The sequence below is a fragment of the Bubalus kerabau genome, chromosome 12, assembly GCF_029407905.1.
Source record: "Bubalus kerabau isolate K-KA32 ecotype Philippines breed swamp buffalo chromosome 12, PCC_UOA_SB_1v2, whole genome shotgun sequence".
Taxonomy (NCBI): domain Eukaryota; kingdom Metazoa; phylum Chordata; class Mammalia; order Artiodactyla; family Bovidae; genus Bubalus; species Bubalus kerabau.
This window is the reverse complement of record NC_073635.1, coordinates 15,572,875-15,593,460: the sequence shown is the minus strand read 5'-3', so window position 1 is coordinate 15,593,460 and position 20,586 is coordinate 15,572,875. Positions and strand designations below refer to the sequence as shown.

The 20,586-nt window shown below is 40.1% G+C and overlaps 1 long non-coding RNA gene across 1 annotated transcript; it reads right to left on the bottom strand.

The window, feature by feature from the left end:
• Positions 1 to 334: 334 nt before the first annotated feature.
• LOC129624313 (uncharacterized) lies at positions 335 to 18,411 on the bottom strand. Its single transcript, XR_008700882.1, has 5 exons — positions 18,133 to 18,411; positions 17,479 to 17,545; positions 8,038 to 8,184; positions 1,761 to 1,900; positions 335 to 640 (listed from the first exon to the last, which is right to left on the bottom strand). It is a non-coding gene; the product is annotated as an uncharacterized LOC129624313 (long non-coding RNA).
• Positions 18,412 to 20,586: the final 2,175 nt, after the last annotated feature.

The following is a 20,586-nucleotide window of genomic DNA, read 5'->3' as shown; positions in this document are numbered from 1 at the left end:
GAATAGATGACCAATATTTTCTTTGGTAAGGTATATTTTCCCTCCCCCAGGCCAAGTGGTAATTAAATAAGAAATAAGGGGAGCAAGGTACACTGGAGGTTAGAAAATGAAGTTTAATTTTCATTTTATTTATTTATTTACTAATTTTTAAATTTTTGGCCATGCCCTGTGGCATGTGGGGTCTTAGTGCACCAGCCAGGGCACCCAGAGCAGCCCAAAATAAAAATAAATAAAACAAATAATAAAGAAATAAATACATAACTTGTAAAATTAAATCTGAATTTTCAAAATTATTGAAAACCATATCTGTTTTCTATATCCATTCATTGTGTCATTCAGTGACTGTTCCATTACCTTTTACTATGGTCTTGTGGTGAAGGACATAATGAAACAGAATATCCAGCAATGACTTAGTTCTTCGGCATTTGGCAAGAGCTTTACACACACTAGTTGAGGCCCACAAGAGTTCGCTGAAATGAATATTATCATTCCCATTTAACCAATGACAAATCTTAGGCTCAAAATGATTGTCCAAATGTCGATAACCTGATTCCAAGTCCAGGGTTCTTTCTACCAAAACATGAACTGTATTTTACCCTTGTACCTTACCTTTAGATCTCAAGTCTGGGAGAGGAGGTATCTATACATTTAAAAGGAAAAAAACAAGATTTAGACAGCAATGTAAAATAGGGATTTGGAAAATATTATGGGGTAGTTAAGTGGTTAAATCCCTAATGTGCAAGGCAGAAAGCAAGGATCACTCAGGAGGAACATATCACTCTTGATGGAGAAAGCAGTGTATGTTTATTACAAGTGGAAAATAATCTTTACCACACAAGGACTAACAGCCTGTTTGTGGAATCTGATGTAATCACATAAAAACTATTGTTAACTTCAAACAAGCAAAAAATGCATAAATCAAATCCATGTTTCTTATCAGATCTGTGGTACCTACTTTTGGCACCTGTAAATAATTCTAAGTGTGAAAAGCTTTGATAAACCAACTTCATTTGAAAAGCAAAAACATAGATGGTGAGACTACCAGAGGAAAAAGATTTAGGGTAATCTCAATTTAACCCAATATCAACTGAAGTGAAGGAAATGGGTTAACAACAGATACTTACCTTTAACTAATCCACAGAATTCATGATATGTACTCAGGCTCTTTAAAACTCTCTATTTCAATAGTCAGTATCCACTAGATGTGACTATTTGAATTTTAATTCATTATAAATTAAATTTAAAATTCAGCTTTTCAGTTGCAGTTACCACCTCTGACATACTCAATAGCCATATATGGTGACTGGCGGCCATACTGGACAGTGCAGACTTAGGACATGTTCATCTTTGCAGAAAGGTCTGCTAACACGGCTGCTGTAGACTCTGGCAAACGATAGATTTTGATGAGGATGTAAAATTATTTTTTAAAAGAAAAAAGGGGAAAATAAGGAGTTCTTATTATACTTTTGCCTTGTTTTATATAATGGTAGCATTAGAGTTGCTGTATTCATTCATTTTCGAACAAATATTTGCGCTTTGCTGGGCATTGTGTAATTGCACCATTTCAGTTCTGCTAGGGATTAGCAGTTGTTTCTCCCAGAACCTAGCACCTAGAGTTGTGCAGGAAAATAGTCCTACTCGATAGTCATTTATTGCTGGAACAATGCAGACCTTCAGGCTCCTTCCTTTGTCCTTGTACAGGTCAGGAGTGAGACGAGCAACTCCAGTGCTGAAGATAAGGCAAATTCTTAATTACCTACCCGGTATCTCTTCCCTTCTTCCTTGTGCACAGAATTCCAGTTTTATTACAGTCATGTCCCCAGCCAGGGTGATGGATCAAGACTTTTTTGTGGAGGTCGTGCACTGCACAAAGGTGTCAGGCCCAAAAGTTGAGTGATGGCTGAAAAATAAGTCTTTTTTAACGTTTACATAAATGTTTTATTACCTACTGGCTGTCCTGCCTGAGGCAGTCAGTCTCTCAAATTTTTCAGTCTATCAGCTCTCTCTGCTGATATTTCATTGCATATTCAGTGTACAATGCTACCTTCACCCCATTTTCATTTTTTTTCCATCTTTGATGCCTTAAATTATTGTGCCTAATCCAAGTCTTGAGTCACTCTTCCCCCTCTTCCTTTTTTGATAGACTCTTCTTTTCTGTCTCTCAACAGAAATAGCTTTTCCTCATTATATACAATAATTGCCTATTAAAAAAATTAAACTATACATAAAAGTATAAAGGAGAAAGGAAAATACCTGAAATCTCATTTCTGGGATAACATTAACATTTTGGTGACTTTTTTTTTCACGTTTGTATATACAAGAGATTTTCTGGATCATTTTGTCTGCTTCCTCCAGTCTTTTCCCCACATGATAAATTAAGAACCATCTCATTAGAGCCCACTACAAATTTAGTTGTCAGACTTTGCCTGGATGCTTATACTGCTTGGCAATGTTTTAAAATCTGTCACATTTCCTTTTTACTACATTGGGTTAATGGACATCTTCCCAGTTCTCCTCAAGCTCTACCCACTTGGCTGCAAAGAGTGAGTCCCTCCTCAACTCCCCTTCACCTTGGCAGACTTCTGTCATGGTCCATGGGTCAAAAAATAAAAAAAAAGACGAAGAGGGGCAAGGAGAAAGGAGGCAAGTCATGGTTACTTTGGGATGGACAGTGGGCACGCTTAGGAAACAGAAGCTGGGAAGGCAAAATGTAACAGACCAGGAAGGCATGTTCACCGAGAAAGGCCAAGTCCGGATGCAAGAGCCAAAAAGGAAGGTTGCAATGGAAGCCCAAGAAGAGCCTTAGAGATTAGTCACCTGAGTGTGGTCCCTGTTTTTGTTTTTAATTATTTCTCTGTTTTTGGCCGTGCCGGGTCTTCACTGTTGCATGTGGGCTTTCTCTAGTTGTGGCGAGCGGGGGCTGCTCTCTAGGTGCGGTGCACGGGCTTCTTATGGTAGTGGCTTCTCTTGTCACAGAGCACAGGCTCTAGGAGCACGGGCTTAGTTGTTCTGTGGCACGTGGGATCTTCCCAGACCGGGGATCAAACCCGGGTCTCCTGCACTGGCAGCCAGATGACTCCAGTTAACAGGGCGTTATGACAACCAACTCCAGGTGCTAAAGTAGCTCGAGGTGTCATGTGGCTCCTGACAGGTTGGCGTTCTGGCCCCCAAAGAACCAACTCCACAGGCACCCTTGGCCATTTGGTCCACTCACTCCACTTGCCCGACTGTGAACCTTGGAAGCAGCTCGTGCCCACATGAAGGTTAAGCCAGTGCCAGTTTATGTACGATGGCTTGTCTACAGAACTTCTCTTCCAGGCTGGAGTTGACCAGGGTCCTGCTCTGTCCTAATGAGTTGTTCCCTTGAAGCATTCTTCCCGATATTCCTAAAATCCTCCCCAAGCTCTGGTGAAAGATACTACGTTTATTACCAGAAGCCATGTTCTACGATGGGAACACATCCTATGTCTTGATGCTGTTGTGTAGAAAAGAGAGGGGAACAAAGCCTTTCAGTGTTCTGGAAAGATTGAAAGGCTGCTGGGATGGGTATAGAGGGGAGAGCTGGGAAGAGGATCTGAGGTTCTAGCAGCTTCTTATGTGGACTTTAAAGCAACTGACTCACTTTTCAGCTGCATGTTCATTGTCAAAGCCCAGGGTGCCGTGATTCCAGTTCCTAGGCATTTCAGAGATATTATGCCGTAAGTCAGGTCACTTCTAGACTTCCTTCACTGCTGGTTTCAGGTTCAGTTCTCATGAATTTCCTGAGTCAGTTATGGCTCATCCATCTGCTTAACGGTTTTTAAAATGTTGATGATGTTTGTCTTCATAGACATATGCCTATCTTTTAAATTTATTTATTTTTAACCTTTTACTATTAGTTTTGGGGCTGGGGAAAGCGATTGAAGTAAAATGTCCTTAACTCATCATCTTAAACCAGAAGTTAGCATGAGAATATTTGCCAAGGAGAGCAATATTGTAAAAACATTATTTTAAGGAAGCTCAGATCATCTGTAAAATGCAGGACAAATTAGATGGGCAGAAACTTGAGTCACGGAGTTAGGAGGGCCCCACAAAAATCCCAAAGGGAGAAAGTTAAAGGTCTAAAATGTGGTTGTGGCAAGGAGAATGAAAAGAAAGAGCAAAACCTTTGAAAAAAGAGAAAGGAATTTGTTGACCAATTGACTACAAGAAAGAGGAGTCCATGTACCTGGGAGAGGGTGACTGAAAGAATCTATGGAATTTATGAGAAGGAATAAGGAAGAAGAAGCATGGAAGAAATTTGAGGGGCAGTTCCTGGCTTCTGTTTTTATAATGGTCTAAGTGTTGAGAATGAGGAGAAAGTGTGTTTTCTCAGAACAACTAAAATGTATTTGCCAAAAGTCATCAAACTTGTTAAAGTAATTAGTTAATTTATTTGGTGCTGTGCTGGGTCTTTGTTCCTGTGTGCAGGGTTTCTCTAGTTGTGGCCAGAGGAGGCTACTCTCTAGTAGCTGGGGCACATGGACTTAGTTGTCCGGAATCTTCCCTGATCCGGGATCAAACCTGTATTGCCTGCATTGGCATTCAAATTCTTAACCACTGGACCACCAGGGAAGTCCTTAAATTATAGCTTGTTTAAAGAGATTTGAAATAGATATTCAAGAACTTCTAAATGTAACCATGGAAGCGAATGACCTCAGAGGTTCAGGAGGTGATGTCCTCTCTCTCCATTGGAAGGTCACGTCTTTTTAGGAAAAGGGTTTTTATTCTCTGGAGGGAGTAAATCAGAGGGGTTCTGATTTGGGAGTTACTAGGCATAGTTTCCCTGGAGAAAGAAATGGCAACCCACTCCAGTATTCTTGCCTGGAGAATCCCATGAAGCCTGGCAGGCTACAGTCTATGGGGTCGCAAGAGTCAGACATGACTGAGTGACTAAGCACACACAGGCATAATTTAAGTTTGGGGGTACTACAAAGTTATTTTAGGGGAATAAGAAAAATTCTGCAGCCTTCTTACCCCACAGGTAGCCAGGCTGTCATTTTTAGTCAAGAGACCACAGGAGGCTTTTTAAAGAAATCTGGGGACCTCCCTGGTGGTCTAGTGGCTAAGACTCGCTGATCCCACTGCAGGAATCCTGGGTTTGATTCCTGGTCAGAGAACTAGATCCCCTGTGCCACAATGAAGACTGAAGATCAAGAGGGCTGCAACTAAGAACCAGTGCAGCCAGATAAATTTAAAAAAAAAAAAATTTTTTTTAAATAAATCTGACTAAGCTAGGAGGAAAAGTCTAAATATACAGACAACAAGAGCTCCCTGTGCCAGACAAGGATCTCCAGGGAAACAGAGAATCAACAGGATATAGGTATATTTGCATTAAGAGATTTATATTAAGGGATTGGCTCATGCAATTATGGGGACCAGAAAATCCAACATCTATAGGGCAGGTCAACAGGCCAGAAAGTGAGGCAGGATTTCTTTGTTACAGTCTTGAGGAAGAATCACTTTTCTTGGGAAACCTGTTTTTTTGCTCTTAAGGGCTTCAACTGATTAGATGAGGTCCATCCACATGATTGAGAGTAATCTCCTTTAAAGTCAACTGACTGTAGATGTTACTCACACCTACAAAATACCTTCACATCATGTCTAGAATATGGCTTGATGAAACAACTGGGCACTATAGGCTAGGCAAGTGAAAGTGAAGTCACTCAGTTGTGTCCGACTCTTTGTGACCCCATGAATGGTAGCCTACCAGGCTCCATGGTCGATGGGATTTTCCAGGCAAGAGTACTGGAGTGGGCTGCCATTTCCTTCTCCAGGGGATCTCCCCAACCCAGGGATCGAACCCGGGTCTCCTGCATTGCAGACAGCCGCTTTACTGTCTGAGCCACTAGGGAAGCTAGGCTACACAAATTGACCCAGAAAACTCAGTCCTCACATTCCCTGAAGCAACTTTCCATCCAGATGAGCCCAATACCAAAGCCTGCCATCAACAAGGCCCACTTATGGATGAGGCCTCTTAGTCCCCCTTTCTAAATGTCCCATGCTAAAGAAAGAACAGTCAACCAAGAATCAGTAGACATCTGAGCAAAGTCATTTGTGGAAACAAAAATAATTCAGGCAGAAGGAAAAAATTGAAAAACTATCAGGGATATCTTTGGGGAGATAACAGAAGACAAGTCTATCATGAAACAAGAAAGAAGCTACTGGAGAAAAAATGACTTCAGAGATCAAAAAGAAGCTCTTAGAAATTACAAACATTATAACACAAATGAAAAACTTGGTAAGAGGATTATAAGATAAAGATAAGGAAATCTCTAAGAAAGTAAAACAAAATGACAGAAAGATGGAAAACAGATAAGGGAAAAAGAGAGAGAGATCAGTTTGGGAGAACTGATACCTAAATGAGGTTTTCATAAAGAGAGAACAGAGAAAATGGAGGAGGGGAAAATATCAAAGAAACAATTCAAAAAAGTTTCCAAGCATTAAAGGTCATGAGTTTCCAGATTGAAAAGGTTTACCCAGTTCAGCTCAGGGGTTAAATCTATATCTACATGAAGCTACCTCATCATGAAACTGAAGAAAACAGGGAGTAAAGCCTGGGTGAGAAGGAGGGACAGATTACATACACATGATCAAAAATCAGGCTGACTTCGGACTTCTCAACAGCATCAGCAGAGAGCAATGGAACAATGCCTTCAGAACTCTAACAGGAAAATAATACTTTAACCTGGTATTCTAATCCCAACCAAACCTAGCAAACTGAAGGGTGCAAGGATGATATTTTCAGAAATTAAAGTTCTCCAAAAATTCACTTCCCAACCATTGTTTTCTCAGCAAAGAGTGAAGGATATATTCCTCCCAAATAAAGGAATAAAGAAAGAAAGAGGAGGAAATGAAATTCAGGAATCAAGGCGTCACTCCAAATCTTTGTTGTGACGAGACAAAGAACCGAGGAACATACACTCGCGTGACAAAGGGATGTAAGGAAAGAGAGAGGGGAAAAGAATACTCAGGGACATGGTGAGGGGAGATCTCAGAACACAGAGAGAGTAGTCAGTCCAAACTGAATAAGATCAAAGGGTTCTGGGAGAAATGTCTCCAAGAATAAATTGATTGGTGGGACTTCCCTGGTGGTCCAGTGTATAAGAATCTGCCTTCCAATACAGGGGATACAGGTTTGATCCCTGGTCTGGAAACTAAGGTCCCACATATGTGTGTGAGCGCTTAGTCGTGTCCAACTCTTTGCAACCATGGGACAACTAAGCCCTCACACGGCAACAACTGAGCCTTAGCACTCTAAAGCCTGTGCTCTGCAACAGAAGCCCACTCGATGCAATGAAGACCCAGCATGGCAAAAAAAATTTTTTTAATTAAAAAAAAAAAGAAATTGATTGGGCACTTGGCGTGTTTGAACATATTAAAAGGAGAGTTACACCTCTTGGAACAATTTGGAGACAGAAAACTAAGCAATAAAATAAAAAACAAACCAAGAAATTATCAAATCCAGGAAAACCAAAAGGTTATTGAAGAAAGTAAAAGTAATCATGTCACTGAGAACTACTCGATTCAATTATAAACAGTATTTACCTAGTTAAAATAATGTAAATATTAAACACTGTTTAACCAAATGACATATTTGTTTAGAGGATTTATATTTGCAGTGCAGGCCAAGAAGTGGGGAAAGAGCTAAACTCTTATCTTGTATAATAAATAGAAACACGGATAATAAGCAACACTGAAAAATCAAGTAACGGTATTTATTTCCATAGCATCCCAGTAAGGTTATTTAAAGATTTAAAGATAAATACATTAAAAATAAAAACCAAAAACAGAAAGCTAAAAGGCTTGTCTCTGGGAGGAAAAAAATTAATGGTGGAAACAAGGAAAAGATTATTGTTTTTCATTATAAGCTTTGTAGAACTGTTTGATTCTTGTCCTACACACACACTTTTAACAAAAACAAAAACTTAGGGAAAAAATTTCCAGAATAGCATAAAACCCAAACTCCTGGCTATGGCGTCAGAATCCCGGATTCCCCTTACGAGTTTTGCCACTCACCAGCTATGTGACCTTGGGCAAGGTTTCTAAGTTCTCCAAATTCTGCGAAAAGGGGATGGTAATAGTTCTCATGGGCCTCCCAGGTGGCTCTGTGGTAAAGAATCCACCTGCCAGGCAGGAGTTCGATCCCTGGGTCAGGAAGATCCCCTGAAAAAGGAAATGACAATCTGCTCCAATATTCTTGCCTAGGAAATCCCATGGACAGAGGAGCCTGGTGGGCTACAGTCCATGGGGTTGCAAAAGAGCTGGACACGACTTAGAGACTACGCAACAACAACAATTGTTCTCATGGTAACGGTACATATTTACTGATTCACAGCCCTGCTTGTGAACTATGAATGAAATAACCCATGTGAAGTCTAAGCACTATGATTGCTACACTTAGTGTGTTGCATAAACTTTGGCTAATTTTTTAGCCATTATCAGGCTGATATCAAAGGCTCTTTGTATGAATAATCTCTCCCATCTGCTTTTCCAACCTCAAGTTCTATCCCTCTTCACGACAAACTCTATGCAAACTCTAAGTGTGGCCTGCAGTGTTCATCCTTTGGGAAATACACCACACTCCTTTCTGCCTCCTTGCTCTTGCTCATGCAATTGTGTGTTTTCCTATTCCACAACCTATTTTGGTTGAAATAACAATGGGAAAGAAATGCGTTACACCCCGTAAATAACTGGACGATATTTGCATTCAGAGGGTGGAAATCCAAGATGTAAATATTTCCTCTAGGGGCTAAAAGCTGAAAGAAGGAGCTCCATTTTTGTTTGAGACATGTTAATCTTGTCATTGCTCAAGGTTGCCATGGTTCCTGTTTTGGTGCTTTCAGGACTTAAGCTTAAACCACTACATCTGAACAAGTGGAAATAACCCTATTCGATTGAGACAGGGAGTCAGGCAGGGTGAGACTCTTGGGAGATAAGTCAATGCTGTAACTAGAAATATAAGCCAGGATTTTTGTGTTTCTATGACACACCAATCCTGGCTGCCCCTGACACTGCCTATTTCTAGCTTCATGTTTTCCAGGGAATCAAGGAGCAATTTATTTTGTAAACCAGGGAGATTCTTTTCCCTTTCCTGTGACACAATTTAAATGGAAAAAAAAAAAAAGTAACCATTTGCTTCTAGTTTTCTAAACTAGTTGTCTAATTTATTAATATTAGAGTCAATTATTTCATTAGCAAGAGAGAGACTTCATTAAAAAAATAAAGATTAAGCCAATGAAAATAAAGCTATTTGACTTTGGTAAATCATACTCTTCTGTCCACTTCACAATCATTTTCAAATTCACAGTCATAGACAGAACTGTTCCTTGAACAGAAGTGAAAATCGCTTTTTTATGAGACTCACTAAGAAATGGCAACCCACTCCAGTACTCTTGCCTGGAGAAGCCCAAGGACAGAGGAGCCTGGCAGGCTATAGTCCATGGGGTCACAATGACCGAGCAACCAACACTAACACGAGAAGTCATTTCTACTCACATTTAAGTACTTTCTTGAGACTCTTGGTTGCTGCTGTATACAGGAAATAACCAGGATTATAATATGGGAATATTGTTCATTGTTCTTCATTGCTTTAAATGGTCACAAGATTTCAAATTTTATGATTGCATAAATCATTTTATGAAGCTTTCTTTTGCAGATTTAAAGTAAGAAGATGCATAATATTATCTTCTTTCTAACCATCATTCTAAGTTGAATTCAGATAGACTATCCAGAAGCTTATGCAAATTCATCAGCATTTCATCATCTATTATCTTCACCAACAATATTTTATTGATATTTGCTGACACTTTATCAATGTCCCTAAGGCATATGAGGATAAATCAGGTGTACATTTGTATGGACTAGGAATATTCTCTGTTCTTAAAGGGTAAATAATTTGTGAAAGGTTGTTTCTTGCCAGCTGTATCAGGTTTTTAGGTAAGGAAGTGAGAGATGAGAATATTTTCATGTGAAATAGAAAATCTGAAACTCTCAGGTTAGGTTTTGAAAACTCTGATTCCCTTAGCTTGAAGGAAGGATAAAGTAGAAGACATTTAGATGAGCCAAGGACTTCCAAAATGTACACTTCAGTTTCACCTTCTCTGTATCATTCCTATGCCTTCTCTTCCAAGGCAAATACTATTGCTTAGGACACCCGAGGAACAATTAGGGCACCAGTGAATCTCTATATTAGATAATTTCTTATAAACTGAGTTTTAACTCATAACCACCCTTAATTTCTAAATACATTCTTGCTTATTAATATCTATGTTAATTTAAACATACATGGGGACTTCCCTGGTGTTCCTGTGGTTAAGAATCTGCCTTTCAGTCTAGGGGATATGGGTTCGATCTCTGGTCAGGAAACTAAGATCCTACATGCCATAGGGCGACTAAGCCTGTGCGCCATAACTACTGAGCCTGCATGCTGCAATGAAGATCCAGTGCAGCCAAAAATAAATAAATAAAAATAAATATACATGCCTGCTAAATCTCATGGAAACAGAGTCTTAGACGATGGACAAGGTATGTTGCCAAGGCAAAGTTGCCAACTACAGGGTGGGACTGTTCTCAAAACAAGAAGGTCAAGTCCAGAAAAGTACCCATGAACCAAGTCTCTGGGACCCTCTAGTATGTGCTGGATACCAGTGATTAAACATGGAAGTAATAGCAACCCGTTACGCTTCCAAAATTTCATCAGATAATGACATCTTCCTTGGATTCAAAACTACAATGGCTTCAAACACTATGGTTGCCAACTTTTCAATTAACAGATTGATGGGTATATTGAAAAACTGGGCTGCTCTCAAGTGGTAATCTCACTAATGAATATTATGCTTGATAAATTAATTCTGAGGCTTAATTTCCAGTGTGGAATGGAAAACAATGAGAAAACAAAAATGAAATGACAATAGCACAAGATACAGATTTCAAAGAAATGGTTTGTAGCCTCTCCTATAGAAGAGGATAAGAAGAAATAGGTATTTCCAGAAATGTAGCAGGTGACATAAGAAGACGAGCTCATCAGTTTGCCTTGACTGGCATGGAATGTCGTCTCACACATGCACACGACTTGGGTGCAAAAGCTTTTTGTTCATGATGGTTTTACTGCTATCCCTGCAAGACTCAGTCAATTACATGTGATGCTCCTGCTGCTGCTGCTAAGTCGCTTCAGTTGTGTCCGACTCTGTGCGACCCCATAGATGGCAGCCCACCAGGCTCCCCCATCCCTGGGATTCTCCAGGCAAGAACACTGGAGTGGGTTGCCATTTCCTTCTCCAATGCATGAAAGTGAAAAGTGAAAGTAAAGTCGCTCAGTCGTGCCCTACTCTCAGTGACCCCATGGACTGCAGCCCACCAGGCTCCTCCGTCCATGGGATTTTCCAGGCAAGAGTACTGGAGTGGGCTGCCATTGCCTTCTCCGTTACATGTGATGACCATGTGCTTTTTCCATAGCAATGTCTATAAGAATGTTTAATTTGAATTTTCCAGAACAACAGTCTAATGGCTAACAAGGCCTCACACCCTTTGAGTGGTGCCCAGGCAACGCCTATTCCTGATTGTGGTTGATAACTGACCACTAGGTTTAATATTTTCCCAATTTCTTTACTTTTCTTATTCTACTCCCCCCCACACCCCCCGCCTTTTTTCAATTTTATGTCATATACAGATTGGGGTAAAACACTTTACAAATTATTTCTGATTTAATATTTCTCATTTTCAAATGTGCTTTTCAGACTTTAATTAAACCAAGTCTCCCTAGGGGGCTACTAGGAAGCACTGTTTTTTTCTGCTTTCCAGAAAGGGACAAAGAAAAAGGAATAATAACTTCAGACAGTAAAAGTGGACAGAGACAATAAAGAAGAAACTCTCCTGACTGTTTCTGAATTTAGAAGCTTTCTGTGTTTCCTCAGAGCTCAATTCATACTATCATGCCTTTTAGGAAAATCTGATTCCTTGAAGAGGTTGATAGGTATTATATTCTATTTCATAATATGAGGGAAAATATCACTTACTTAACTTTTTATAGGTGTAATATCACATATAAAGTAAAATTTAAAAATATGTCTTCCTTCAGCTTATTTGCTTAGACAAAAATTATTATTTATTATGAAGCAATAAGATCATTACTTTTCAGCTTTGGGCAAAATTCATTCATAATTAGGCCAAAAATAATTATAATTTTACATACTGTCTTTTAAGTCATATAATTTGATAATCTTGTATTAGAAAATTTATTGAGACAATTTAAAATATAAGAATTTTGGGAACTTCCCTGGTTATCCAGTGGCTAATACTCTGCTCCCAGTGCAGGGGGCCTGGGTTCAATCCCTCGTCAGGGAAGTAGATAATCACATGCCGCAACTGAGACTGCATGTGTAACTAAAGATTCCATATGCTGCAAACAAGACCTTGCACACCAAATAAATAAAAAAAAATTTTAATGTTGTACTTTACATATACATACACATATGTGTGTGTGTGTGTGTGTGTGTGTGTATAACCAGTTTGTCTTTAAAATGCAGCCACTTAGTTTTGACTTCATTTACTGAGACCAAAGAGAACATTTGCAATCAGCATATATTAAAAACAAATCTTAGAAAACTTGTGGAAGAATAATAAAGTAGATCTTTGAAGAAGCACTTATCCTTTCTTCCAAATTCCACAGCAAGGTAAAGAGAAGTTTATTTTTAAAGGCAGATGCTGTCGATTTTTTTTTACAGAAAGTGCTAAAGAGTTCCCCTCCTTGAGGTGTTGTTATTGTTGTTCAGTCACTATGTCGTGTTGACTCTTTACAACCCCACGGACTGCAGCATGCCTGGCATCCTCGTCCTTCACAATTTCTCAGAGTTTGCTCAAATACATGCTCATTGAGTCGATCAGGCAATCTAATCATCTCATCCTCTGTTGTCCCCTTCTCTTGGCCTCAATTTTTCCCAGCATCAGGGTCTTTTCCCATGATTTGGCTCTTCGCATCAGGTGGCCAAAGCATTGGAACATCAGCATCAGTCCTTCCAACGAAAATTCAGGACTGATTTCCTTTAGGATGGACTGGTTGGATCTTCTTGCAGTCCAAGGGACTCTCAAGAGTCTTCTCCAGTACCACAATTCAAAAGCATCTATTCTTTGGTACCCAGCCTTCTTTATGGTCCAGCTCTCACTATCTTTTCACGACTAGTGGAAAAAGCATAGCTTTGACTGTGCAGACTTTTGCTGGCAAAGTGATGTCTCTATTTTTAACACAGTATCTAGGTTTGTCAAAGCTTTTCTTCCAAGGAGTCTTAATTTCATGGCTGCAGTCACCGTCCACCATGTTTTCGGAGCCCAAGAAAATAAAATCTGTCACTGCGCCCAATTTTTCTTCTTCTATTTGCTGTGAAGTGATGGGACTGGATGCCATCATCTTAGTGTTTTGAATGATGGCTTAGTTTTAAGCCAATTTTTTCACTCTCCTCTATCATCTCTTCAAGAGGCTCTTTAGTTGCTCTTCAATTTTGGCCATTAGAATAGTGTCATCTGCATATTTGAGGTTGTTGATAGTTCTCCTGGCAATCTTGATTCTAGCTTATGAGTCTTCCAGTCCAAAATTTTGCATGATGTACTCTGTATATAAGTTAAATAAGCAGGGTGACAATATAAAGCCTTGACGTATTCCTTTCCCAATTTGGAACCAGTCTGTTGTTCCATGTCTGGTTCTAACTGTTGCTTCTTGGCCTGCATACAGATTTCTCAGGAGACAGGTAAGGCGGTCTGGTATTCCCATCTCTTTAAGAATTTTCCACAGTTTGTTGTGATCCACACTGTCAATTTCCTTGCTTTTTCTTTGATCCAACGAATGTTGGCTATTTGATCTCTGGTTCTTCTGCTTTTTCTAAACCCAGCTTGTACACCAGGAAGTTCTCGGTTCATGCACTGCTGAAACTTACATTGAAGGATTTTGAGCATAACCTTATTAGCATGCGAAATGAGCATAATTGTTCAGTAGTTTGAACATTCTTTGGCACTGCCCTTCTTTGGGATTGGAATGAAAACTGACCTTTTCTAGTCCTGTGGCCACTGCTGAGTTTTCCAAATTTGCTGGCATATTGAGTAAAGTACTTTAACAGCATCATCTTTTAGGATTTGAAATAGCTCAGCTGGAATTCCATCACCTCCATTAGCTTTGTTTGTAATAATGCTTCCTAAGGTCCATTTGACTTCATACTCCAGGATGTCTGGCTCTAGGTGAGTGACCACACCATCGTGGTTATCCAAGTCATTAGGATTTTTTTTTTTTTGGTAGAGTTCTTCTGTGTATTCTTCTTAATTTCGTCTGCTTCTGTTAGGTCCTTACTGTTTCTGTCCTCTATCATGCCCATCCTTTTAATGTTCCCTTGATATGTCCAAGTTTCTTGAAGGGACCTCTAGTCTTCCCATTCTTTTAACTCTACTTCTTTGCATTGTTCATTTAAGAAATCAAAAAAAGAGGGGATATATACATATACATGTATATGTATATTGGATTTCCTTCCCATTTAGGGGGGTGATATAATTTTTATGTTAGGGTCTCTGCTAAAGAAGCAGAGCAATGGCAAAAGTTCCAGCCAACATAACAAGTTTTAAAGGGCAAGGAAAAGGAAGAGACAAGAAAGACAGAGAAGATAAAGGAGAAATGAAGAGAGGAAAACATACAAAAGGAGAAGAAAAAGAATTGAATGGGAAGGGGAGGGAATGGTACTCATTGTTTTCTTTTTTGTTGTTGTTGTTATTTTGGGTTTATTTCTTTTAGCTTTCAGTCCACGTTCTTTCAGTAATAGCATCCTCCATTTATCCTTTGCGATTACATCCTCCCATTCAGATACCATCTGGTGGGACTACTGTTCAGAAGCGGGGTGCTTTCCCCCAACCAAGGAAAGAAGAGTTGACCCTAGTTAAGCCAGTCAAACCCTCTCTCTTTGGAATCTGAACCATTGCTTCTAGATGTAGCTGTTGAGACTTTCATGCTGTGGAGACTCATGTGAGCTGCTTGGTTCAGTCCCTTCCAACACTGGATCTTCAGTCTTCTCTCTTCAATCCTTTGAGCTTCCCGACTTTGCCTGATAAATTTCTTTCTTTCTTTCCTTTTTTTTTTTTTTTTGACCTTGAACTTCCCTGCCTAGGGATCAAACCCATGCCCCCTGCATTGGAAGCATGGAGTCTTAACCACTGGACCACGAGGGAAATCCCAATAAATCTCTTTCTTGCTTAGATTTACCAGAGGCAATTACTGTTGCTGGCAACCAAAGAACTCTACCTGGTACAGTCGAGGAAGAAGTGAAAATACATGTGGAAAATAAGATCTGAGTGAGATCCACTGAGAATATATTTTCACATCCTGAATCCGTAGGTACTGGGGAAAACAATTTTAGCTTAAACCTGAAAAAGATGTGCAAATTTGTATTCAATCATTGCAGCTCTCTAGAAGCACATATAATCACACTGTAAAGTAGCAAAGGGTTTCTAAAAGGTGAGGATAATATTCTCTTTCAAGGATAACCTACTGCAAGATTGACATCACAATTTTGAGCAATGAAAAGAGAATGTGCTTCCTGCAAGGCAGAGGTTTACCTCTGTTTTTACTGTGTAAGATCTTTGTGTCTTTGATGATTTCACATCTCTGGCATGACTAAAGGATTTTTCAATTCAAATCGAACTCCTTCAACTTAGCTAGTCCCTCCCACCTCCCCCACTTGCTCCCTGGGATTCTTTCTTTTCACTGCCAAGGATTAAATTCTCTGTGAAAGCCATGAAGGCAATAGAAATCTGTACGAGAAATGAGACACAAAACTGTCCGAAAAGAGAGACGCAAGCCCAAAGCTTGAGTGAGAAAAATAATCGAACTCTTATTCATACTGGAAAAAAGTCTAGTTTCAAATCGAGTTTTTTTATTGACTTTTTTTGTCCAGAAAAGTATCATTATTTATGAATAAGAAATGGTTATTCTTATTCTTATTCTTATTCTTATTATTCTGCTTTACCAAAGATGCTAAGTTTTGCATGTTTTAAACGCCAAACAAACATATCCATAGAAAAGGGCTTGCTGCCAGTTTCTGGTGAGCACACCAGACTTTCAAAACAGCCCAGATGTAGCAGCTCTGTGTTGACGGGTGAGCGATTCAAGACAGAAGGCTGAATTAGAACTGATCCTGCCTGAGATGCTGGTTTTTTTGGGTCATAGCTTGGTGATCAGAACGCAACCTCCCATGTACAGCAGCACAGATCCATTGCTCCCTCGTCACACTACACGCATGAAAGACAGTGCTGTTAGCAATGTGGGAGCATCAGATGTGATGAGTACAAGTGAAAAGGACCAACACTATACACTGTAGACGGGAACTATTGCCTTGTTATTTTATCAGTCCTTACTCTGTCCCGAGTGGCTCAGCAGGCAAAGAATCTGTCTGAAGCTCAGGAGACCAGGGTTTGATCCCTGGGTTGGGAAGATTCCCTGGAGAAGGAAAACAGCAACCCACTCCAGTATTCTTTCCTGGGAAATCCTATGGACAGAGGAGCCTGGTGAGCTATAGTCCATGGGGTCGCAGAGTCAGACACAACTGAGCAACTAACACTTTCACTTTTTTTCACTCTCTCCACCTCACATATGAAATATCTTCCATTAATTTTATTTTTTTTTAATTAAAAAAAATATATGTATGTATTTGGCTGCACCGGGTCTTCGATCTTCCTTGTGGCGTGTGGGATCTTTAGTTGTGGCATGAAAAGTCTTGGTTCCAACTTGTGGGATCTGGTTCCCTGACCAGGAATTGCACCCAAGCCCCCTGCATTGGAAGCACAGAGTCTTAGCCACTGGACCAGCAGGGAAGAACCATTACATTAATTTTATATCCTTGTAATTGGTGTGTGGAGCCATAAGTTGTGCCCAACTCAACTAAAGAGATTGCCAGTTTAGACATGATGATGAGGGGGTTCATACAAGAATGATATACTATCAGAACTGTATCATCTCATTTTCTGTCTGTTAACCCAAAAGCTCACCAAAAGCCTGAGGCTGAATAAAACGGAATATGATCAATTGAGAAGAATTGCACTCTATATATTAACTCTCTTAAAATAGTCCCTTGAAAATGTCTTTCCTTTATGTTTATTTGACATGGGAATTTGTTGTTGTTTTATGCTCGCTCACACATTTTTGCTCTGTGTGACAAAAATGAGCTTGGGGGAAAAATCACAGATTATTATGTCAGGGCTCCCAAATGGTTAGATGACCCTATCCCCCCCAAAAATAACCCTAAGAGTTCTTTGTTTTTCTTATAATTGCTCAGGCTTTAATTCTATTGAAAAATGACTAGAAAAGCCAATCTATGAAACAACTCTTTAGTATTTGATAAATGAGTCAGTCTGATGGGCCTCCACAGTCACATCAGTCATGCTTCTCAGTTAACACTGCATATTTTCACATGGGACAGTCATTAAACAAACCTTTCGACACGATAGGACTTCAGTCATTCTGTCTCATTTCCCAGAAGGAAGAATAATGGAATAAAGCCTGGAGAGGCAAAAGAAAAAGGAAAGTGTATTACACACACACACACACTTCTTTCTAACCTATATGTCTTTGCAACTTAATTTGTTACAAAGAGCTACTATGGCCTATGAAGTGGCCCAAAAAAGCATACAGGAGACATTTATTGCTAAATCCTCAGGACACTTTAATGAGATAGCAGGAGATATTCTGCTAAATAATATTATTATTAAATAATAATAATAATAATAATATTAAATAATATTATTATTTAGCTCTTAATGATTGGGAAAATTAAGCAAAGTGAGGCTGAAAAATATACCTGATATTACACTACCAATCTGATTTAAAAGGCCAGAACTTGCTTAAATAACCTTATTTGGGAAAATGAATCTAAGCAGAGAGTGACCTGGACCAGTAGCTGCCATGTGGATCCAGATGTTATTTCCATTCTATTCTAAATAGCTCTGCTTTTAACCATAGACTAAGAGAGCTCTGGTACCTCCCAGGAGAAATCAGACTGTCAGGCCTCTCCCTTGGATTACTGTGCACCCCCCGGTGCCCCCCTGCACACACAAGCCCCCACACTCGTGCTCTCTACACAAACCTACCAGCTGCCCACCAGAAAACCAGAAAAAGGTGCCTCAAGACAGGGCTGGAAGGGAAGGCTTCTTGTGGATGGACAACCCTTAGCCGAACGAACTCTTCAACAAAATCATCCCTTTGGCTTCACTTCCAAGTTTTGGCTCTGAGTCAGATAAATACATAAAACATATATGTTTTGCAGAAACATATTTCTGTGTGCATAAAAAGTACACAGAAATCTTTTTTTTTTAATTATTCATAATCTCACTACCCAGAGTGATGTCTGTCAATATTTTGGGATAGTGTAAAACAAAAAATGTTTAAATAGTCATTTGGGTTTCCACTGTACTTAGAATTCTTCTTAATATTTTATTTATTTATTTGGCTACATTGGGACTTAGTTGCTGCACACAGGCTCTTCCTAGTGGCTCGAGCTCACTAGCTGTGGCACTCAGGCTTAGTTTCTCTGCAGCCATGTGAGATCTTAGTTCCCCAACCAGGGATTGAACCCACATAGCACTGGCGACCCCCTCCAGTGCTCTTGCCTGGAAAATCCCATGGGTGGAGGAGCCTGGTGGCTGCAGTCCACGGGGCTGCTAAGAGTCAGACACGACTGAACGACTTCACTTTCACTTTTCACTTTCATCACTGGAGAAGGAAATGGCAACCCACTCCAGTGGTCTTGCCTGGAGAATCCCAGGGATGGCGGAGCCCGGCGGGCTGCTGTCTATGGGGTCGCACAGAGTCGGACACGACTGAAGCGACTTAGCAGCAGCAGCAGCAGCAGCCCTGCACTGCAAGGCGGATTCTTAACCAGGAAGCCCCTGTACTTGCAATTCTGAGTTCTGCTTTATCTTATTTTTTTGAAACTTTATATTGTGAGCATTTCTCTGTGTCATAAACCATTCTTTGTAATCACCACACACATCTAGTGCATAAAAAATAATGATTATAGAGATCAAGGAGATACCATAAAGCCAAAGGGGGGAAAAATAAACAATCTTAAAGTTGAAGATGAAAGAATGATTGTTCTTATTACTAATTTTCAAATCCTAAAGGGGAAAAATGTTCAAGAAAAAAATTAGAAACTAGTAAAATAAGAATGACGTTACTTTGATCAACATATAAAATAATGAAAAGACAGCAAAGGCATAATATATAAATATTGAAACTGAGCAGGGCCCTGTGGGTCTCCCAGGCACAGAAGCTTTTCCATTTCCCATTTCTTGTGGGCAAGACTCTAGCCTTCATGGCTTTCCCTAAGTTCCAAAGGGCAGATTCTAACAGTTGCTAATCAGGGGAGAAGCAGCCAAGAAACCACCTGAGACAAGATTAAAGGGACTAGAGAAGTTCATCAAGATTGGGAGACCCCCAACCTGAGACAAGATTAAGGGAGTGCAAGCCCTTGTTGTTCAGTTGCTCAGTCAAGTCCAACTCTTGGCAACCCCATGGACTGCATGCAGCACAACAGGCTTCCCTGTCCATCACCATCTCCTGGAGCTTGCTCAAATTCACATCCATTGAGTCAGTGATGCCATCATATCCTCTCATCCTCTGTTGTCCTCTTCTCCTCCTGCCTTCAATCTTTTCCAGCATCAGGGTCTTTTCCAGTGAGTCGGGTCTCAAAGTATTGGAGCTTCAGCTTCAGCCTTGCTCACGCACTAATCTTGTCAGAGGCCCCACTTATGAATCATTGTTATAAAACCCATCCTCAAATCCTCCTAGGTTGGGACACATAGTTTTTTGAGGCAGGAGCCTGATGTATCTCCCTTTCCCTGGCAAAGTAGTAGGGCTATTCTTTTCCACTTCACCCAAAACTCTGTCTCCAGGAATTGATTTGCTCTGATATACAAAGAGGCTGAGGTTTCAGTAATACTATTGTTAGGGGGCACACACTGACTGAAATGGCCCACCGTGGCCAGGCATCCTAGTAACCATTTGAATGAGTCATTTTATGACAGGAAGTCCTAGTAAGGAACACAGAACTAATAAGCCATCACCAACAGGGAGAGTTCAGTTCAGTCCAGTTCAGTTGCTCAGTTGTGTCTGATTCTTTGTGACCCCATGGACTGCAGCACGCCAGGCCTCCCTGTCCGTCACCAACTCCCAGAGCTTACTCAAACTCATGTCCATTGAGTTGGTGATGCCATCCAACCATCTCATTCTCTGCTTCAATCTTTCCTCCCACCTTCAATCTTTCCCAGCAATCAGGGTCTTTTCTAATAAGTCAGTTCTTCACATCAGGTGACAAAAGTATTGGAGTTTCAGCTTCAGCATCAGTCCTTCCAGTGAATATTCAGGACTGATTTCCTTTAGGATGGACTGGTTGGATCTCCTTGCAGTCCAAGGGACTCTCAAAGAGTCTTTTCCAACACCACAGTTCAAAGGCATCAATTCTTCAGCGCTCAGCTTTCTTTATAGTCCAACTTTCACATCCAAACATGACTATTAGAAAAACCATAGCTTTGACTAGATGGATC